Source organism: Symphalangus syndactylus, chromosome 19 (genome assembly GCF_028878055.3).
Source record: "Symphalangus syndactylus isolate Jambi chromosome 19, NHGRI_mSymSyn1-v2.1_pri, whole genome shotgun sequence".
Classification (NCBI taxonomy): domain Eukaryota; kingdom Metazoa; phylum Chordata; class Mammalia; order Primates; family Hylobatidae; genus Symphalangus; species Symphalangus syndactylus.
In genome coordinates, this window is record NC_072434.2 from 30,519,974 (window position 1) to 30,543,613 (window position 23,640).

Genomic DNA, 23,640 nt, shown 5'->3' on the forward strand with positions numbered 1-23,640 from the left:
AGCTGGAAAACATGCTTCAGGATATTAACCAGGAGAACTTCCCCAACCTAGCAAGGCAGGCCAACATGCAAATTTAGGAAATACAGAGAACACCAATAAGATACTCCATGAGAAGCTCAACCCCAAGACACATAATCTTCAGATTCTCCAAGGTTGAAATGAAGGAAAAAGTGTTAGGGGCAGCCAGAGAGAAAGGTCAGGTCACCTACAAAGGGAGGCTGATCAGACTCATAGTGGACCTCTCAACAGAAACTCTGAAAGCCAGAAGATATTGGGGGCCAATATTCAGCATTCTTTTTTTTTCCAGCAAAAAGAGGAGCTTTATTTTCAGGCTCATATAATTGGGGAGAAGGTCTTCTCCAGCAACTGCCCTACCCGTAGACCCCTCAGTCTTCCATTTTGGGGTTTTGGCTAAGACTTGATGAATGGTGCTATACAGGTCACTTAGAGTATAGGTATGGAACAATACATATTTGAATTGTTTTGTTTTTCAAAGGCATTCAGATTACTTGCAGACAATAGCCACCTAGCATGTGAGGACAATTATTCTGAAATCACACTGCACCAATTAACAACATAGGCCCCAGAAAAGGGCTTAAAACAGTTGGTCCGTTCTGGAACTATTGAATCCCTTAAATATCTCTCTAGAATTCTTATCTGCATAGTATTAATTTGTTTAGCAGATTTTTCTTCACAGGCAGATAAAAAGATTTTACACATAATGTCTGAGTGACTCTGGGTTCTTAGTGGGATCTGATTCAGTAAGATATTCATTGGTGTACATGTTCTTTCAGGTATTTTTCATGTAGGTTCTTTACAAACTTGCAGAATTCATTCCATGGAAGACAGGTTCTGCATTAGGCTTAATTCTAAGAAATTTGAACTTCCTATGTTTATAAGTAAACACTGGGAATTTGAGATGACAGGGCTCTTTGCCAGTCTCCTGATGAATGACTTTGAAAAGGTGAAAGGATCCAAATATAAGATAAGGCCAGGAGAACTGGATTGTGTTTTCAAGTTGCCTACAGTTTGTCCATTTGTGACATTTAACTGTAAAGTTTATTCACAGTTAAGTAAGTAATCAACAGCTCGCAGTAACTTGTTGGTCCTGGATTTGAAAAGTTCAATTAAGAAAATGAAGTCTTGTCAGATTTTAATGTCTCCTCTTTCATTGTTAATGCAGTTTCAAAAGAACAGAATCTTTTTTTTGAGCTATAAACTTTATTTGTTTGTATTTTTTTTCCAGAAAGTTTAAGAGCAAATCCTTTATTTGCCATTTTATTTCATTTTTTTATTATACTTTAAGTTCTAGGGTACATGTGCACAATGTGCAGGTTTGTTACATATGTATACATGTGCCATGTTGGTGTGCTGCACCCATTAACTCGTCATTTACATTAGGTATATCTCCTAATGCTATCTGTCCCCACTCCACCCACCCCACGACAGGCCCTGGTGTGTGATGTTCCCCACCCTGTGTCCAAGTGTTCTCATTGTTCAATTCCCACCTGTGAGTGAGAACATGTGGTGTTTGGTTTTCTGTCCTTGCAATAGTTTGCTAAGAATGATGGTTTCCAGCTTCATCCATGTCCCTACAAAGGACATGAACTCATCCTTTTCTGTGGCTGCATAGTATTCCATGGTGTATGTGTGCCACATTTTCCTAATCCAGTCCATCACTGATGGATGTTTGGGTTGGTTCCAAGTCTTTGTTATTGTGAATAGTGCCGCAATAAACATACGTGTGCGTGTGTCTTTACAGCAGCATGATTTATACTCCTTTCAACATTCTTAAAGAAAAGCATTTTGAACCCAGAATTTCATATCCAGCCAAACTAAGCTTCATAAGCAAAGGAGAAATAAAATCCTTTCCAGACAAGCACATGCTGAGGGATTTTGTTACCACCAGGCCTGCCCTGCAAAAGCCTCTGAAAGAAGTACTAAATATGGAAAGGAAAACCTGATACAGCCACTGCAAAAGCACACCAAAATATAAAGACCAATGACACCATGAAGAAACTGCATCCACTAGTGTGCAAAATAACCAGATAGTATCATGGTGACAGGAAAAAATTCACAAATAACAATACTAATCTTAAATGTAAATAGGCTAAATGCTTCAATTAAAAGACACAGACAGGCAAATTAGATAAAGGGTCAAGATTCTTTGGTGTGCTATATTCAGGAGACCCATCTCATGAGCAAAGACACACATAGGCTCAAAATAAAGGGATGGAGGAAAATTTACCAAGAAAAATGGAAAGCAAAAAAAAAAAAAAAAAAAAAGGCAGGCATTTCAATCCTAGTCTCTGACAAAACAGACTTTAAACCAACAAAGATCAAAAAAGGCAAAGAAGGGCATTAAATAATGGTAAAGAAAACAATTCAACAAGAAGAGCTAACTATCCTAAATATATATGCACCCAATACAGGAGCACCCAGATTCATAAAACAAGTTCTTAGAGACCTACAAAGAGACTTAGACTCCCACACAATAATAGTGGGAGATTTTAACACCCCACTGTCAACATTTGACAGATCAATGAGACAGAAAATCAACAAGGATTTTCAGGACTAGAACTCAGCTCTGGAGTGGACCTAATAGACATACACAGAACTCTCCACCACAAATCAACAGAATATACATTCTTCTCAGTGCCATATGATGCTTATTCTAAAATCAGTCATACAATTGGAAGTAAAACACTCCTTAGAAAATGCAAAAGAACTGAAATTATAATAAACAGTCTATCAGGCCCCAGTACAATCAAATTGGAACTTAGGATTAAGAAACTCACTCAAAACCACACAATTACATGGAAATTGAACAACCTGCTCCTGAATGACTCCTGGGTAAATAACGAAATTAAGGCAGAAATCAAGAAGTTCTTTGAAAACAGTGAGAACAAAGAGAAAATATACTGGAATCTCTGGGACACAGCTAAAGCAGTGTTAAGAGGGACATTTATAGCACTAAATTCCCACATCAGAAAGGTAGAAAAAATTCAAATCAGCATGCTAACATCACAATTAAGACAGCTAGAGAGGCAAGAGCAAACTAATCCAAAAGCTATCAGAAGACAAGGAACAACTAAGATCAGAGTAAAATGGAAGGAGATAGAGACATGAAAAACCCTCCAAAAAATCATTGAATCCAGGAGTTGTTTCTTAGAAAAAATTAACAAAATAGATAGACTGCTAGCTAGACTAATAAAGAAGAAAAGAGAGAAAAATCAAATAGACACAATAACAAATGATAAAGGGCATGTCACCTCTGACCCCACAGAAATGCAAACAAAACAGAAAATACTACAAATGTCTTTATACAAATAAACTAGAAAATCTAGAAGAAATTGATAAATTCCTGCACACATACACCCTCCCAAGACTAAAGGAAAGAAGTTGAATCCCTGAATAGACCAATAACAAGTTCTGAAATTGAGGCAGTAATTAATAGCCTACCAACCAAAAAACACCCAGGAGCAGATGGATTAACAGCTGAATTCTACCAGAGGTACAAAGAGGAGCTGGTACCATTCCTTCTAAAACTATTCCAAACAATTGAAAAGAGGGACTCCTCCCTAACTCATTTTATGAAGCCAGCATCATTCTGATACCAAAGCCTGGTAGAGAAACAACAAAAAAAGAAAACTTCAGGCCAATATCCCTGATGAACATTGACACAAAAATCCTCAATAAAATAATGGCAAACCAAGTCCAGCAGCACATCAATAAGCTTATCCACCATGATCAAATCAGCTTCATCCCTGGGATGCAAGGCTGGTTCTACATATGCAAATCAGTAAACGTAATCCATCACATTAAACAGAACCAAAGACAAAAACCACATGATTATCTCAACAGATGCAGAAAAGGCCTTTGATAAAATTCAACATAACTTCATGTTAAAAACTCTCAATAAACTAGGTATTGATGGAACATGTCTCAAAATAATAAGATTTATGACAAACCCACAATCAATATTATATTGAATGGGCAAAAGCTGGAAGCATTCCTTTTGAAAACCAGTACAAGACAAAGATGCCATCTCTCACCACTCCTTTTTAAATGGTATTGGAAGTTCTGGCCAGGACAATTATTGTTTTACCTAAAATATTGCTACCTTGAAAAAAACCCCACTTTAATTATTGAGAGTGGTTGTGTTGATCAGGGTCAATTGAGCTATGGGATAAGAAAACTATTGGCAATCTACTGCTATATAACTAATCACCCCAGAATTTAGTGACGTAAAACAACAATCTGTTATTTTCCTCATGAGATGCATTTTAGGTAAGAGTCAGAGAGGATATTTTGTCTCTAATTCATGGAGTATCATTTACAGTGGATTGAGAGTGAAGAAGTCTTTCAGGATGATTTACTTGCATGGCAGAAGAATTGTTGCTGGCTTTTATTTGGGAGACTGGGTGTTAAGTTTATTTTCTTCTAAAATTTATACATTATGCTTTCTCTTCTGCTCACCATGGTTACTTAATTCAAAGAAAAAGTATAAATTATCACAAGAGGAGAAAGCAGAAGTCCATAGCATTTTAATAATTTAACCTCAAGAGTTACACATCATAACTTTTGTCATACTGCATTATTAAAGCAGTCACAAAATCCTATGTGTCCCTACATTCAAGGGGGGAGGATGTAAATACTACTCCTGAATAGAAGTATTAATGCCATATTGTAAACAGAGTGTGTGGGATGGGAGATATTATTGAGGACTTTTTGGGGGAATTTAAGAAGAATTTTAGTTTTTAATCTTTTATAATTGACCTTTAGGCACAACAATCCACATTGTTCTTACCTGAGAAATTCATGTATCTTTTCTTCTAATAACCAGATTATATCTCATTAGGTCATCAGTTCAAAGCCTAGAATCTCTTTACAAAACTCAGGTCCATGTTCAGATGAGCATTATCAGGTATAGTTCTGTAGATACAGCTTGTTGAATATTATTATTCTCCATATGAAGCACTGTAAACAAATGATACCAAGTTGTCCTCCTACATTCCTAACATATAACGTAGACAGGCACAAGATAACCACAACAGACACTCCCATTTATGAAAGGGAAAGATGAGAAGCACATAGCAGTGACTAGTTCATAAGAGTTCTGAAATCTAGGTTGGCTTTATGTTGTTACTGTGAGAATTACTTCCTATGGCTATTATCTCTAATTCTTGAGATCTTGATTTGACTACTGAGTTATTCTTTCTTTTCAATAAAAAGGGCTTCTTTTGTAACTGAGTGTTCTTTTTAAACTGATATTTACTTGTAAATGTCTGGAGCTTAAAAACATTTTTAAATTTTTTTTCTCTATTTCTTTTTTTTTCAAGCTGGCAACGATTTTACCATTACAATTCTCTTAATAGTTTTGTATGTTTTGCATGAATCTTACTAGATTTAACCCATTAAATGAAAGCCACATCCAATATTTATTTTATATTAAATATTTAATATATACTAAGTATTAAATATTTAATATAACTTTTACATTATCTTTAACTTAGGCTCCCTGTGAGATTCTCTGAAGCCTTATTGTTTAACAGAGATAAATTTTAAGGAATACTTTTAAGGCCTTTAGGAGTCCTTTAACTATCAGGCGGGTAACATGAAGCACCAAAGATCTTTAAAACAGATATTAAAACATCTCTCCCTCTAAATTTGGTCTTTTCCCAGAATCCATTTCCTAATTTGAGAATTGTTTGCTATCTGCAAAGGCTAAAAATAAGGAAGAATTTCAGTTTTTAACCCATCAAGCCTCAGTTCCACTATATTTCACAACTTATTGTTTAGCTCATCTCTTTTCTTTTACATTTTATCCTAGGCAGTGGGAATACAGTTGGCCCTTTCAATGTTCTTCCTGGAAATTTATTTTCCTGATACCAAAATCTGTACCTATTACCTATTACTGTTTAACAAACCACCCAAACTGAGGGGCTTAAACAATAACAAACTTTTTTTTTTCCCTCCTCATGATTCTTCAATTTGGGAGGGCTTAATGTAGATGGCTGTTTACATATAATTTTCATGTGAAGTCAGCTAGGGTGACTCAATAGAGATTGTAAGACTTACTTTAAAAAAGCTGGCTCACTGACCTGGCTACAAGTTGGTACTGGCTGTCAACTGGGAGCTTACATAGGGCTTTAGGCAAAGACCTTAGTTCCTCTCCATGTAGCCTTCTGCATAATATGCTTGGGCTTCATCACAGTGCAGGGTAGTTCTGGGTGACTGTGAACTGACCTAGTTCTGCCCCCTTTTTTTCTTGTAGTTCTCAAGAATAGCTGTAAAATGTGATGGGAATGCAACATTCTGAGATAAGGAGGTACTGGCTATAACAACCTGAGCATTATTCCAGTGACCCCTAGAAACAGGACGTCCTTCAGTGCTTTAGCCTGTTGTGTCATGTGACACGTGAGGTAGAAAATCCAGGGCAGGCTGCTTTCCAGGGTTCCTCAGCTGCAGTGCAAGGGGGACATGTGCAGATATGGCCTCCCCAGGCAGCTTTCCTGATCCTTGAAGGAATGGCTCACAATCAATCCTAGGCTTGTGTTGTCCCTTGCTGCCTATGTGTAAAAATAATAAACCTGCTTCAGGTAACTTGTATGTGTGGGTGTTCTGTCTCACTGAACTTAGACAAGTTGCTAACCGGTCCACAGTGAATCTGCGTCACAGACTGCATGGTGTGTGCTTGAAGAGTGAGCATTCCAAAAAAGCAAGGTGGAAATATATGGCAACCTAATGATATGCCTCAGAAATCATACAGCATCAACACAATCACAGTCTATTGCTTGGGGTTGTCATAAATGCTTTCCCAGATTCAATAGCTTAGGAAGAGTAATCGATCCCAGAACTTTGGGAGGAGTGTCATTGTCAAAGTCACATTGGAAGAAGATCATTTAGTATAAGAAATATTTTTATGGTTATCTTTAGAAAATACAATCTGCCACAGGAAATAGAGAAATTAAAACTTCAATAGAAGAGGAAAGAACTCAGAAGTGAAGCTGTGAAAGTGGGAATTGGATGGTCACAGTTGTCATTGACCAGTCAATCTGAGAAGCCAAGTATGTGTCTTCACGGATTTAGGACGATCTATGGGAAGCTAATGTTGTTACACTACTGAACATTTGATGATGATGGGCTTTTCTATGTTCTTGGTCAATAGGCTAGCAGTCCAGGATAAGAGCTGTCTGAAGAACAGAGGAGAGTGAGGACAAGCTGGAACATGCAGGCAGCCATGAGTCTGTTTGTCACTCTATCTAACCGTGATGACCTTTAGACAGACAGTAATATCATCTGCTTTTCTTCCATCTCAAAAGACTTCCACAATTTACTCTTATAAATTCTGAGAAATATAGTAGTTTTCATCTTAACAAATGTGCCACTGTACAGTGAACCACACTGACAATTCATTGAGCAGAATATAATACAAGTGAAGCTGTCAATTCTAAATAAGGCTCTGAGAAAATTTTCTTCTCGTACTGCCCTAGCTAAGCAGGGCTGGGTAGGTCTGAGGATATTGAGATAGAAGAATTATTAATTGTTGATATGAATAATGTTCTGTGAGTTTTCTTCAGAGATGACGGCTATAAAAAATAACCCAATACATATTTAAAAGGTAACAGATAAATACTCTTTTTAAGCCCGTATTATTTGACGTAAAACATGTAGAGCACCTCTCTTTTCTTAATGTTGTTAAATGTGCTTACGTAACATTTCACATTTTTTAGATTTGAGCTTAGCTTTGGAATCCCTAAGAACATTGATGAACTCCATTAGAAAGAGATCACAAGTTAATGTTTGTGTGTAAAGATTCTCAGGTTATTATTTAGTTTAAAGATGTGTTAAATTTTTTATAAATGGATTTTTAATGCTTAGTAATGAAATGTAATATTTAAAGCCTTTTTTTGGCAATACAAACTAAGTTATCTAATTTATTGGGGATTACTTCTTTTGATTTTTGTTTCAATATTGAGATGTAAAATCTCAGAGTCTAAAAAAATTTAACCTAATGCATTTTGCTTGATTATTCCACAAATAAAAATTTTTGATTGTTCAATATATCATCAAGTATTTTTGGTCCCTTATTTTGTGACCAGTATGCATCAAAGTATGCAGAGATAAAAGGCATGGAATTTGTCTTGAAATAACTAACATTATTTTCAAGGAGAAAAATTAGACACAAGTGAGAAAGAGAATCAGACAGTGACTAACAGGTTATTATTAAATGCTAATATATATGGTACAGACATTAATGCAATAACAATTTTAAGGATATATTTGTGTATTAATTTAGAAGGCTTTCTGCAAGGAAGATAGGTCTGGGGTTTGAAGATCAGATAAGATTTGGAGAGGTGAAAAGCATGGAGAAATACATTCCTTGAATGATAAAAGTAATCAATGGTTTGGACAACTAGATGGTGAATATAGTCTTTTTCTTTTAAGATTCTGAAATCTATGTAGCAGTGTGCCAGTAAGGTTATGAAAGCCACCTCCATGCTTTTGAGAGGGTAACCAAAATTGTTCATGACTTCTTATAAGTCCTGAGAAACTAATATGGGAGGAGATGGCAATGCATAACACTGATAATTTTTAAACAAATTTATGGGACTTATTTCCTGTTAAAATTCTTTTTATAAGCCTATGTACACAAACCCCAATTATAATCTGTGAGTAGATAATTGAAGCTTTTGGCTTCTTTTATTGAAGATAAGTTTGCTAGTTTTCAATAACATCACAATAGTCTCAGCACTGCATAATTATACTAAGCCTTAGCATTTAAAGCACTTTATGTAATATAATTTTACTACAGAACAAATTAATGTGTAAAAGTATTTTCCAACAAGTATATAAAATATATTAGGATACAGTACTATGTAGAAAGAGCAAGGGTAATGTAACCATCAAGATTCATTTTTTATTTAATGTTCTGGTTCTTTTCAAATTACATCCACTCACAATTTGAATTAACTTGGTTGTTTTCCTGAGCTACTTGAACTAGTAAGCCATTAAACAAATTTTCTTTTACTCAAGGAGAAGTATTATTTCTAATATCTGTGCTGAGGTTTCCAGTTTTTAATATATTCTTCTTTGGGGTTGTCATAAACAATACATTAAGCTAATAATCACATTAATGATTTGTTCTCCCTTCTGCTTTTCAGACGTGTGGCAGGCAAGTTAATCTTCAGTGGAATATGCAAATAGGATTTCTGAATTTGGCATGCAAATGAATTTGAGAGGTAAATGTAAAAGTTAACTTTACTAAGAAAATCAATGCCTGCAGAAGCTTTCATATTTTGGGATTTGTGTGTTGAATCCGTATCAGTTGCATTTAAGAAACACTATTCAATTCAGACTTTCATTTATTTATTTATTTTTAGTGCTTAAATATCTGTCTTGAATCTGGGTCTCTAAAAAGACACAGTGTTTTCAAAGAGCCTTCAAAATATTTCCAATAGTGATGAAATAAATTTATGAGTTTTACATTTTTACTGCCGGATTGTGAGAGAAGTGAGGAGAATTTTATGAAAAAAAAAAAATCCTAGATTAGCATTCTTTCTTTATTAGCTAACTTTCAAGGAAAATTGCCCTTTTAGGACTTTAGTCATAACCATTCAAATTGTTAATGAAACCTCTTGTCAAATCAAAATAGACATTTAAGAAATATTTATTAATGGATTTGCTCCCATAGAAACTACAAAGAAAGAAAGAAAGCATTCTCTCTAATACTAATTATAATATTTTTTAAAGTTGAAAACTGTCGGACAATTTTAAAGGTTAGTTTTACAGATAATAAGTTCTTAAATAGTAATTATTCATTCTACCAATGTAATGCAATTACCCACAAAACAAATAAATTTTTCTTTGACTTCTCAGAGATAAAAATAGGGATGGCATAAACCTTTGATGACATTATGCTAAATGTAGCCTGTAAAATCAATTTTATTGACTGCATACCTGGTGTTACAGGGTTTGATTTTCTGAAAAGCAAATTCTGAAATGGAGATTAATATTTAGGGATTTTATTAAGAAGAATTTTTGGGATGGAGGCTTGTGAAAGGGAGAATAAGTGGAAACAGGCAGAAGTTCATTCCGTGAATTTTTCCCAATAAAGACCTTCATGACCCTTCACAAGGACCACAGAACTGAGATTCAGAATTGTATTAAGTTGGATTGAGGGGTCCAGGCCTTTCCTACTGTCATACTGATCAATCATTAAGTGTAGAATGCCTGTGGATATAGGTGTGACCTTAGAGAGGCAATTTTTTCATTCAGGGCAATCCTCAAGGAGTTCTTACAATGAGAACTGTCTTTTGGCAGGACTTCCAGCAGATGGGGGAATATTCACTTCATTCTGAAGGACCTGCAAGGTATATTAAATTCTCCACCACAATTTTCCTTCTTACAGCTTCTGAGAGCATCTCTTCCAAGATTCTGGTAAGCCTTTCTTCCTGGGGGAAACTTAGCAGAGGAAGGTAGGTAGGACAAACCATGACCCCCACTATTGTGGCTGGATTTGATGCTTATTCTTTCCGCCCTCTACTACCCATTTTGATCCCCCTCACTCAACATAATTCCTGCTAGTCACAATGATTTACTGATGTCGCAACACAGACTTTCATCTTTGAGGGATCTGAGTCCTTGGTCTCAATGTTCCTCTCACTTGGGATTGCTCTTCTTGTCCATTTACCATCACACTTGGGAAATGGAGTGATGCAAAGAGGTAGAGAAGAACATTTCATAGGTGCCAAAGTATTCCTTCCTGCTATTCTTGTGTATCATAGCTCTACCACCTCCTGGTCAGGGTCAAATATACGTGTTAAGATGATGACTCCCTTTCTTCCTGCTGAACCCTTGGAATAAGGAACCCCAAATGCCGAGGTGTAGCCACGAGATCTAGTTCAGTGGGATTCTGATTGTGTCTCCTGGGAAAAAGAGTTTACCCCTTTTTGAACTATGGCCTTTAAACTGATGGAGTGTATATTTGTGGGTACAGAGAACACAAATTTCCTAAATAGGTCACTGGAATTGATGACTGCTCAAACTGATTTTTCTCTTTCCCAGTTACTATAGGGATTATGGAATTTCTCTCTCAACAAACAACATTTCTGTGTTCTCTGTTACACAATCTGGATACACTCCTTTTAAATCTCCCTCCTTTCTTTTTCATCTTTCTAACTTGTTCTCCTCACCAGGGAAACATTTTAAATTATAATTTGCCTTCTACTTGCTACAGGCCAGTAATTCCAGCCATTTTGTGTTTCTACAAAACATCACATACGTCACTATTTTTGGTGCTTTTACTTATTAGAGTATTCTACTGTTCAGGTCACCACATGATTATTTATTCCTTCTCTAATCTAATCTTATGCCCAGAAATGTTACCTCATAGAGACTTCTTTGGACATCACATACTAAAAGAACATTCAACATCTGGTCATTATTTGTTATATATTCTTTATTTTCCTCTTTAAAGTGGTTAATGTATTTGCTTATTATAATGTCATTTTTTATTGTTGTTTTTATATTGAGGCAGCGATCCTCCTACCTCAATTTTTGACTTTTTGTAGAGGTCTCACCATGTTACCTAGGCTTGTCTCAAACTCCTGGACTCAAGCCATCCTTCTGCCTTGGCCTCCCAAAGTGCTACCATTATAGGCATGAGCCACTACACCCAGCTAATTTTCCTTTTTCTAGACTGCAAAGTCCATGAGGGAAATAAACTTTTCTGACTTGGTCATGATGGTGTCTACATGAGCTGGATAACTGCCTGCCACTTAGTAGGTGCCCATCCAATTTTTGTTAAAGAAGTAAAAACATGACAGTCTGAGATGAAAAATTTTCTCTTTCCCAGTTATTTTAACCTAGCATTGGAATAAAAGTGAAGGAAAAACGAATAAAATGAATTTATAATATTGGGAATATTGGTAAAATTAACTGAATAAAATCAACTATCTCAATGACTAGTTAAATATATGAAGAAGATGACTACATTTTAATAGACAACCCAGAAATGAACTTAAAGTCTAACACTAAGTATGTGCCTTTGTCAATAACTGGAAACATGAAGGTCAATTTTCCTTTGGCAGCTTAGAGGAGACTTGTATAGATGGCGGTTACAAATTATTACAGTGATGGAAAGAGAAAGAACAGAATGGCCCTCTAAGCCAATTTCCTCTGGTATTTTTGTCCTTGAGCAGTGATTTTAATTGATTATGGTTGTCCTGTACTACCTGTTCAGCAATTTTCCAGGTCATTTCTCCCCTAAAGTTTGTGGTACAGACACACTAATATAGTGTCTCCAACACCCAAGCCATTTGATCAAGGCATCCTGTTTGCATGTAGGAGAGAAATAAGGACTCTTTAATGGTAGCTGCTGCAATAATTATAGTTACTATTATTTTTGGCTACAATCTGGTCTCTAAATGATGCATTTCTTAATTTGAGAGTTTTCTCTCATTTATGAGACTGAAGTGTAGAAATCATGATTATGCTCAATGAACTTATGTTACTGGATGCATTTGCTATTTGCAGGTATAGAGAAGACCCAAGAAAGACCAAAGAGAATTTGTGTTACTAAAATTTGAAGCTTTGATTCTGAAATTTTACTCAGCCTGAGTTGGTCATTTCACTTTTATTGCTATCAACTTGGGAGTTAAGGTGGTTATGGTATGGGGGTGGGTTTTAGGGCAATATATATGATGAAGACTGAAAATCAAGTTTGCAGAAAGAAAACAAAACAAAATAAAAATTAAATAAATTATCAGGGAGAGAGAGATGAGGGACTAAGATGTGAATAAGAGAGAAAAGACCAATGTGATTTCTAATGGTTTTGCAGTTTTTGGTTCCAGTCCTCTGGGAAGCCTAGCTGTAGTCTCTGATGATAGTTTTCATAAAATATTCATTTATGTTATTTAAAAAGACTATTTTCTTTGGCCTCACAAATATAACTACATGATTAATGTAATAGCGATGATATTAATCTTATAATAATATGCTCTTTATCTTTATAAACACGATTCCCAAATAAACTTTCTACCATTTCAGTCTTAAAGAAGAGGAACAGTGCTGTTTATTAAAAGGATCAGACAAGGAGTAAATGTGGAATGATCACTCTTTCCAGACCTAATTGACTGCAGGAGGAACAGTCTGAAATTGGGGAAAACATCACACTACACCTACACCTTAACTTCTCTCTCCAGACCTAAGCCCCAGAAATAGGATATACATTACCCTATATTGAAACAAAAGCAAAAATGAAGGTATCTTTGCCCTACTCACATTTGAGACTCTGAGAGACTACCTTGAAGAATGATCCTGCTATAACCATGGGTGACCACATAAGAAAAAAACAAAAACAAAAACAGAGGTGTCAAGTGTTTAGATAGAGACATAGCCTAGAATCTCTTATATATTCCAAATGGTGTGAAATGTATTGAAGTCATTGGTTTGGGAGTTTGAGAGATAAGTGAGCCTACTTTTATCAATGCAAAATAATTCTTAAATTGAGGATTGCAGGGAGACAACCTGGGCAATAACTAAATTGGATTCATGCCCAGACCTTAGGAGAATCCACAGAGAGGCCTTAAGGGAAAGGGCTGAGCTCACTAGAGTTTGCTGCTCCCAAGAGATTGCTCATCTTGTGGCCCCCTGACAGCAGGAGACACTGAACAGGCAGATATGAAATATCATCTCTGCAGGAGCTAGCAAGGATCCAGAGAGCAGATTTACTGCTGGAGTAGATTTGGGGCCTGCAATCCCTCATGACCATGATGCTAGAGGAAATTCTGCAGTCTATGAATGCACCCAAAAGAAACTAAACAAACAAACAAACAAAAAATTAGTTAAACTTAAATGAACTAGATATCATTAGGTGGCAGGGTTTTAAATTTTTTTTAATGTTTTATTTTTACTTCCTAACACAGTGGGAGCTTTGAGGAAGATCAAATACATTACAGAAACTGAAGGTGTCCTCTTTGTATAACTGCAGAGTAATAGTGGGTAAAGTCATTTATTAATAGTTTTTTTTGGTTGTGATAACAAAGGATTCTAAGATATCCATTACTTAATAGCAAAATGGCTTATTTTTTACTTATTCAACCATGTCTACCAGGGGTCAGCAGAGGTCTTTCCTTTACATAGTCACCCAGGTACACTGAGGCACCCAGCATCACAAACACTGCTGCTTTCCTGCCAGAGGGAAGAGGTTCTCATACTGACAATTAAGTGCTCCTGCTCAAAAGTGACATGTATAGCTCACTACTGATTTTTCAATACTAGTTACACCATTCCATCTAATCACAAAAGGGCCAGGAGGTACAACCCACTCATGTGCCCAGAAGGAGGGGAAATCAGACATATATCAGGAACAGCACTAATGACTACCTTTCAATGAGTACTAGCGATATCAGTGAGAAGGTAAATTATCATGTTGCTACTTTCCATTTAAGACACGGAAAGAAATAAGTCATAGGTGGCTGTGCTTTATCAGGGCACATTTATACAAAGGTAAGCCCTAGAGCTGAGTGGAAGGTACTGAGCTCAATTATTCTGCTTAATGAAGTAAGGGAAATACGAAGGTGAGAATGTCTTGAGGGAGAGAAGCTGGGCTTCATGCTTGTGTGACTAAGTGACTTTTATGTGTAGAGGCATCTAATATTTATAACTGTTAGTGTTGCTGTGAAGTTAATCCCTAATGTAGCCCCAAACTTCTATAAAGTCTACCACATCATAAAATGCCTTTTATGAATGCCTGGCTTGTTTGTTTGTCTGTTTTGAGAAAATTAAAGGGGTGAAGTTAAACATCAGTGTGAGCCCTGAGGAGGGTGTGAGTGTGGGGGAGAGAGAGGAAGAGAGAAACTGTGAGTTACATTGAGAATTAAATAGATGCAAGGACATGGAGTCTGTTTAAACTTTAAAAATTCTCATATATTGGTGAGGATGTTGGATTGCCCACAGATTATGGGATGCAGTACTCAGAAAAATTTTATTTAAAATTCAAAGGTTTGAGTAACTTTAGCTGGGATCTTAGTAACAGTCAAATATATTATCTCCTTGTTTATGCCAGCCCCAAATACAGGCCTGTTACTTGAAATCGAAGTAAATGTGAATAAGACAGTTTACAGCATATTTAGTAACCAAGGAAAACTGCATAGATTTTCTATATTCATAACGCAAAAAGCATGACAATTGTGTGAAAAAAATTAAAGTATATTTTGCACACTTATGTTTTTTCAGACTAATTTTGCTGCATAACCAAGGTAATGATATTTGTTATCTATAGTTTATGTGTACTTTGGATGAGAGGAAAATGGATCATTTTAGCTTCAAATGCTTTTTTTTTTTTGCACAGTCCTTTAAATTCACAATACTCTGTATTGTTACAAAAAAGCTACTATCAGCCTAGAGAATTATGTTCTTTAAGAAGAGAATGATATTCTTCAGTTAAATTACTTCACACATGGAGGATCTTAATCCTTCTATTTTTCAACAGTATTGCATGAAGCTTAAAGGCGGTCTTATATTTTAAAGAACATCAAGATATATTATTTAATTTTCCAGATTACTCACAATAACAAACAAACTGAAAATTACTTTAAAAGAGAATAATAAATAAATGTGGCCGTTAGAGAAATGTTTCATGAGAAATGTAATTCCTTTAGCCAGGCTTTCAGCATGTGGAAAGGCCAGATGCTTGCACAAATGAAACAGTGAGACAGCCAGCCCTTAAGGTACGCCCTCTGCCAACATCTTCACCTCAACCCTCCTGGCAAGCATATAAATCTAGGCATGGCCTCTATGTATCACAGGCTCCTGCCTGCATGCTGTTCACCTATTTTCTTAAGTTGTGTAGTCTATCCCTTTCCTGAAAGTGCAGCATGGAGGGAGATAGCTCCTGCACCTTATGCAGCTCAGGGCACTCAGGCTACGCACTGGAGAAAGTGAAGCTTGTAATGTCTAAATAAGTATTCTAAGTGGGCAATTTCAGTAAATTGAATGGCAGTCAATGGACCTTTCTGCTACTTTCTTCCTTTCATCTATTACCATTACTTCTATGTGGGAGGTTTTAGCTCGGAGCAGATGTTACAGTAGAGCTCGTGAATAACAGAAATTTTGAACTGTCTTCCTCCTACAGCCCCGAACATTCCAGGGACCACATTCTCTGCAAGAATTTGACAAGGAAACTACATTTTACTGTGTGCAACTTTAGTAATGAGATTCAAACTTTTAAAACATTTCTAAAGTAGCACACATATGTGGCTTTAAAAAAAATGATTTAGTGTTAGATCAAATGCTACAGTCAATCTTTTTATAAGAAGAGATGTTTAAGTCCAATGTATTTTCATGTGAATGTGTAGGTCATATAATCGTGCTAAAATTTGTAAATATGAATAAAAATATGTAAAATTACAAACATTATAAAGCTAATTACCTGTTTTTATTCTGAGCTCAATATATCTCATATATTTAAGACATGAGTATTCTTAATTTTTCTAATTATTTATCAAATACCTTATATCACCAAGTTATTTCACTGTGATGATTTTATGAGCTATGTATTATCAGTTCTGAGAGAGATTCGTAGGTAATCACACAAATTCCTAAAAATCAAAAGAGACCAATTTATTATATTGTTAGTAACTTTTTTCTTAAATGGGCTATAATAAGTTTCATAAACCTTTAAGAAAGATCCCTTATCCCTTTGGCCAGGCACAATGGCTCGCACCTGTAATCTCAACACTGGGACTCTGAGGCAGGCAAATCACTTGAGCCCAGAAGTTTGAGACCAGCCTGGGCAACATGGCGAAACCCTGTCTTTACAAAAAATTTTCAAAAAATAGCTGGCGTGGTGGCACATGCCTCAGGCTATAGCCCCAGCTACTTGGGAGACTGAGGCAGAAGGATGACCTGAGTTCAAGAGTTTGAGCTGCAGTGAGCCAAGACTGCACCCCTGCACTCCAGCTGGGGTGACAAAATGGGATTCTGTATTAAAAAAAAAAAGATAACTTTATATCTTAGTTTGCAGTTGTTTTGTGTATCTGTAATTTACCCTTCCCTGCAACATTTAAGACAAATGCTGTAGTTTGCTGTAGTTTAGCAATCTCAAATTCAATTAGACATTAAAATATAAAATATCAGGCTGGCTGCGGTGGCTTATGCCTGTAATCCCAGCACATTGGGAGGCCGAGGCAGGCAGATCACGAGGTCAAGAGAATGAGACCATCCTGGCAAACATGGTGAAACTCCATCTCTACTAAAAATACAAAAATTAGCTGGGCATGGTGGCGCGCACGTGTAGTCCCAGCTACTCAGGAGGCTGAGGCAGGACAATCGCTTGAACCCAGGAGGCGGAGGTTGCAGAGAGCCGAGATCACGCCACTGTACTTCAGCCTGGTGACAGAGTGACACTCGGTCTCAAAAACAAAAAAAAAAATCAGTACACCTAAATAATAGAACCAGCCTTTTATGAGCTTCAGTGTGTACCTCAGAACAATTTGAAAGTTTTAGTATTAATATTATATGTATAACTCTATTTATAAATATAGACATAATTGAATTAAATCCAATGTGATTTGGCTTTAGCCACAGTGATGAAATAGAGAAAATATTATATCTCTTTTACTAAAGTTTCCTCCCAATTTAATATTTTATACATACATATATACACGTACGCACACATGTGAGCAGTCTTTTTTTTGATTCACTGCTACTTATAATTCAATAGTTGTTTAGTTCTGCTCTGACATCTGTTATGTCCTTTTTCCTGAGGATATAAAAAAGAAAATAAAAATAATGACTTTTTCTAATTTGTTTTTGGTTGTGATTAAAAAATAAATAAATAAGCTGCCTTTCTTCCCTTTGTCAGGCGGCAATTAAAGGTTCTTTTCAGGTTTTGCTTACCTACTATTTCTAGTTAAGCAGATATCTGAATTTTAAGAAAAGTGTTGGCGTTATCTCTTTTATCAACTGCAATAGAGACAGCTTGAAGAAAGCAACATTTGATGGACTTGAAGAAAGGGCTTGAGAATAAAGCAGAGAAGGTCCCAAGTACCCTAGAAAAGAGGCTGTTTACATAATCCTAACTTGGAAACAATCTTTACTGGAACCAAGAGAAAAGACAGATGGGAGTTTGGTAAAACAATTTATTTCTTTAAAAATTACCTAAGTTTAGATCTAGAATGAGACTCTTAAGGAAAACTGCTTTTATTCCTTTGAGAAATTTAGGGTTTGCAGATAATAGCATGTTTTGTGTCACCAATGATATTATCTGCCCTAATTTTTCTAGGTCATATTAATATAGAAGCAAGTTGTATCTCAATTAAACATCATCTTTTCTGAGAAGCAAAGAGTGAAACAAGTTAAGATGAAGTAGTTGAAAGTTTGAAGCCGAAAAGAATCATATCAATGTGGGAGATTAATAATTCTTATGGGTAGTGTCTTTTTCTTTCACAATCTATTGAGTCATACTTTTAGAATCCCACACTATTAAGGAGCAATGGCATTTAACATTGCTTTAGATTTTCATGAACATTTTAATCATCTTTAATTTTTTTTTCACAGATTACTGTTAGGATTGCTTAAAAATCATGCTCAGGAAAGCAAAATAATACTTTATAGTTATTTGTCGAATGTGGATGGTTCTGGAACTTTGAAGCACCTCTACTAAAAAAAAAAAAATAGAAAGTATGTCCTACACATTAAAAATGATACCTTCTTATTCAATTAATGTTACTCCCTGCCTATTTGGAATCAGAAACTATTACTGTCTGATATACAAACCATGATTGTTTTCTACATTTAAGGCAGTAAGGTTGGAAGGATTTGGGAAACGTCTTGTCTAGTATTCACTTTTCTACTACTTAGTTAAGAATTGTCATTAAATGCCTCCAGAGGCAGGTTTCCTCCTTTGCAAAACAAGGAGGTGGAACAGAGTGTCTCTAGGGCACCTTATTTAAGACTAATTCTTGTAAGAATTGTGTCATTTGTAGACACATTGTTTTTTATTAGTAGTGAAAATGTTTGTTTCTTTATAAAATGTAATATTCAGCAATAATTCTATACTTCTGAGGTTGCCTAATCCCTCTCCAATATGAAACATAAGGTGATATTAATAACTGATACATTTATGGAGATGTATATTAGCCAAAACATTAACTCTGGACGGTAGCTTAAAACAAAGTCCAGATAACTTTTTTTTTATAATTTCTTATTCTGCAAGTAGCATAAAAGATAACTTTCTTTCTATAAAGTTTGCTTACTTGGTGCAAACTATTGGGTTTTAATAAAAATATAATAGCACTTTAAATGATTGGGAGACCACAAGTATAATGATTCTGTTATGTGTTTACTACAAGTAATTTAATCTGATTCCCTAAATTGTTATAAAATATAAATTAAATCAAAGACTAGATACAAAGAAAGGTATAGTTTTCAATTTTTTTTCATTTTCTCCCTTTGCCTTATTACTATAGCACTTGCATCCTAATAAAGTTTTTCATCTAAACCCCTTTTCTACTCCCACCTCCAGCCACCCAAAATCTGCCATCAGAGGAAAGTACTTAGAGCTAAACGACAACAATAATTTTAAAAGAAACCAATTAACTTAAAAATGTAGTAGATTTTTTTTTTAACATCATGGTTGTAGAAAAGGGAATCACAAGAATGAGAATCGGTGCAAAGAAAAAGACAGGTCAAATAAAATAGTTAAGTAAATTCCAAATAAAATTGGACCAAACAACTTGAAAATATCACATATTTAAATCATTTTCTTGACTTTTCTAAGCTCTTCATTTCTATCGTTTTTTATTTCCTCTCTATTTTAATTAACAGTACATTTTTGACATTTGTTTTACTGTGAATTATTTTGAAGTTAATTTTCAAATGTCAAAAGCTTGACAATCGGGAAAGTTTTAGGCTTTTATAAAGCATGTATACAGGTAGAAAATAGAAATTTATTGGGTCTTGTGTTTCCACAAAATGTGGAAAGACTTAGTTTTTCACACATTATTTCAGTTCGTGTGCACATGTACAAGCATTTAACTTATTCCTGGTGTACAAGCATTTAACTTATTCCTGGTGCCTAGTAAACCATGGACATATAAGTTAACATTTCAGAGCTTTTAAAATTTATAAACAAATTATTTTCTGCTTAAACCGAAGGAGCCAGTTTTTCACTGTTTAATTTTGTAGGTTCAATTTTCCTCTCTTAAAAGCTCTTCCAAGAACATGTTGGTCAATGTGATACTGGTCAGACTGTGCAGGCTGTTTGCCCTTTTATCTCATAGCAATCCTTGCAATGCCAAGTGCTGTCTAGGATCAGTTTCTCAGCATGAATAATGTGAGCCATTTTAATTGTCTTCCATTTACAACTTAAATTCTCTGCTTGATTTGCTGATCTAATTATATCATGTCTATATTCATTATGGATTGGAAGAGTTTTAGTATGTTTCCTATTGTGAGGATCAGAGGAAGATTCTCATATTCCTTTAATACACACTTCTGGGCAAGACTTGGCTTTGAGAAGAGGCCATATACTCAGTATCCATATAAAGTGATGTAACTGGCTTTGTTATATGTATGTATACATTCATATTACTACATGCATTTAACTTGTACTTTATATATTTTGAGATACTGTCTGACTTATATAGGGTTTTGTCAAAAGCAAATCTTGAAACAAAGGTTTTAACACAGGTAATTCATTTAGAAAATAATCTTAAGAAGCATCTCTCCAGGGGCCGGGTGCAGTGGCTCACGCCTGTAATCCTAGCACTTTGGGAGACTGAGGCTGGCGGATCATGAGGTCAGGAGAACTAGACCATCCTGGCTAACACGGTGAAAACCCGTCTCTACTAAAAATACAAAAAAATTAGCCGGGTGTGGTGGTGGGCACCTGTAGTCCCAGCTACTTGGGAGGCTGAGGGAGGAGAATGGCGTGAACCCGGGAGGCGGAGCTTGCAGTGAGCCGAGATCGTACCACTGCACTCCAGCCTGGGCGACAAGAGCCAGACTCTGTCTCAAAAAAAAAAAAAAAAAAAAAAAGCATCTCCCCACAAAAAAAGAGGGAAAATGGAAAGAGGGTCAGGAGAGAAAAGCCAATAAAATGTGCATTAATTAATGATGTATCACTGTTACCAACTGTAGCTCAATCTCTTCGGGGGAATTTCTGAGAAACTGTGAAATATGCCTCCGAAGTACCTTACCAGGTAATGGGAGCTTAGGACATGCACAGACTTCCATCCGTGGTAGAAGATTGTTCTGGGCACATCTTTTCCATCCCTGACACTAGGCTGTATCATATTACTGTGAAACAAGCTCTTGTCGGTCCGAGAATGAGTGTGTCTGTGTCAGAAACCACAACTTCAGGTAAACTCAGGTATCTCAAGGGAAGATGATATGAGGCATCTAAAGAACTGCTGCTGTCCAACACTCATACCTCCTAAATTTGCTCATGCTTCACAATGAACATACTTGTTGCTGGTACTCCCTGCAGGTGGCTATTTGCATTCTATATATTTTTAAAAAGTCTTAAACTATAAGGCTGGTAGAGACAGCTAATCATGTTGCTGCCACTAATCTAAAATATATAATTGGAATTCTTCATATTAACCCTTTATCACCTATTCTAGATTACCTTCAACCGCAGGAGCGTGTTTTCTGGCCTAGATTGCTTGCCTTGTGGACTCAAACCTTTATCCCTCAGGGCTATGAATCTCAGTCACCTTGCTTTTATCTGGCTGTGGTGGCTATAATTGCATTTTAACTATTGTTACTGGGCAATGCTCCAGTGTATCCCTCAAGTTCCAAGACATATCTCTCTTTGCTCTTATTATAAAGCATCAACCCGACCTATTATGACAGTAGTTCATTACTTTATCTGATGACCTCCTGGCATGAGGTGCCCAAAATGATTTGGTATCAGTTATATCATTAGGTTTAATGGAACCCTTGCTGTGTCTTTTGGTCGACGCATCCCCTGATTCCCCATTGTATGACACTACCTTTACAGCCCAGTGTTTCACTTACCTTTGGAGCCTAATGTTGCATGGAAGATAAATAAAAGTTCTCTAAGTAGATCACTGAGAGTGAACATAGCAGCCATTTCTATTTCTATCTTGTGGTTCTTGATTTCACATGTTTTAGCTACTGGATGCAAAACAGCATCTAATTGTTACTGACTCAATGTTAATACCTTATCCCGGAGGAGATTTTTCCAACCTGGCAAGATATCTCTTCCAAGTTTTCATCTTAGGTGAGTGAACCTTTGAATATTTATTCCAAAATTCAGGGTGTGAATTTTTGGGCAATATACTATATGACAGGATTGGTGAATCCCATGAGTGCATGTTTATTGTTATAGCTCCTTTGCTATACAATTACTTCATTAGTTAAGGGCAGTATCATTTAGTATGGAACATTAGTAAATCTGTCAGAAATTCCATAGTAGTGCTGAGGCAAGGAAGAAAAACATTATTTCAGAGTGAAAAACTGTTGCACTAACGATGAATCACTGATTTGTTCACGATAGAAGAGATTTGTTGTATACAACGTAGCACCGAGTGGTTCTCCGCTGCTGAAAAGTTCAGACACTCAGTAATGTTTGGAACAATAAAAGCCTTGGTACAAGGGAGTCTATACCTTTTGTGCCCATATAACTTTTGTCCGTGCCACCATGATACTGCACTTTTTAGTTGATTGAGCCAGCAATAGAATGACCAAAGACAGAGGCTGGATGACATCTACTGGACAAGTCTTTTTTATCTGTCTAGTTGTTCGGCATCTTCTCTGCAACTGATGTTTTCTTGTAGGCATTGATGTGATATACAAAATACTTCATACTTCAGGTCCACTCACACTCAGGTCCCATTCACATTACTCTCCATCATAACTCCTTTACCATACTTTTCAATCTTGTCCACTCTAGTCTGTTAACAAACTAACTAGGCCATTCACCATTGCCCAACAATCTGTATATTCATCTCAACTACTTTTTCCTCTGTAAAAGGAAATGACTAAGCATATTGCTTAAATTCTTACTACTGGGAAGATTTCTCTTTTCTGTGTCTTTCGGACCACTCCCTATGGAGCTGTGTGTAAAAATATTCATTTCTGGCTTCCGTTCAAATACCAGGATAATTCATCTGTAAACTAGGCTCAGGATTTTTTTTCCTTTATTTTCAGTTGAATAGGGAACATCGACAAGACCATTGGTATGCTCTGAGGAAGGGACAACTGTGTAATAGAGACAGGTAATTTGTCCATGTAAGCTACCTCTTCAAGTAACAAGTAAACTATTAGTGACTTCTGGATCTCCTTTGGTTTGATCTCAAGTATACCATTTTCATCATATGCATATCCTATGTTGTGGTGGTAGTGATAATATCTAGCTTATATCGACAGTTCTAGTTTTAGTGCAGTTTGATGTCTGTAGCAGGCACTCAGTCTCTACTAGGCACAAGGAGCACACCAGGATCTCCTTTTCATATGATAAGTAGTTTTCTCCTTGAGGTTTGCACTCCAACATCTATTGAGACATATTAGAAACATCATATAACATTCCTATCTACCATGGAAATCTCTAGTTTCAGTGAGATGGTATACAAAAAGTGAAAACGATTCATTTTTTTATAGAGA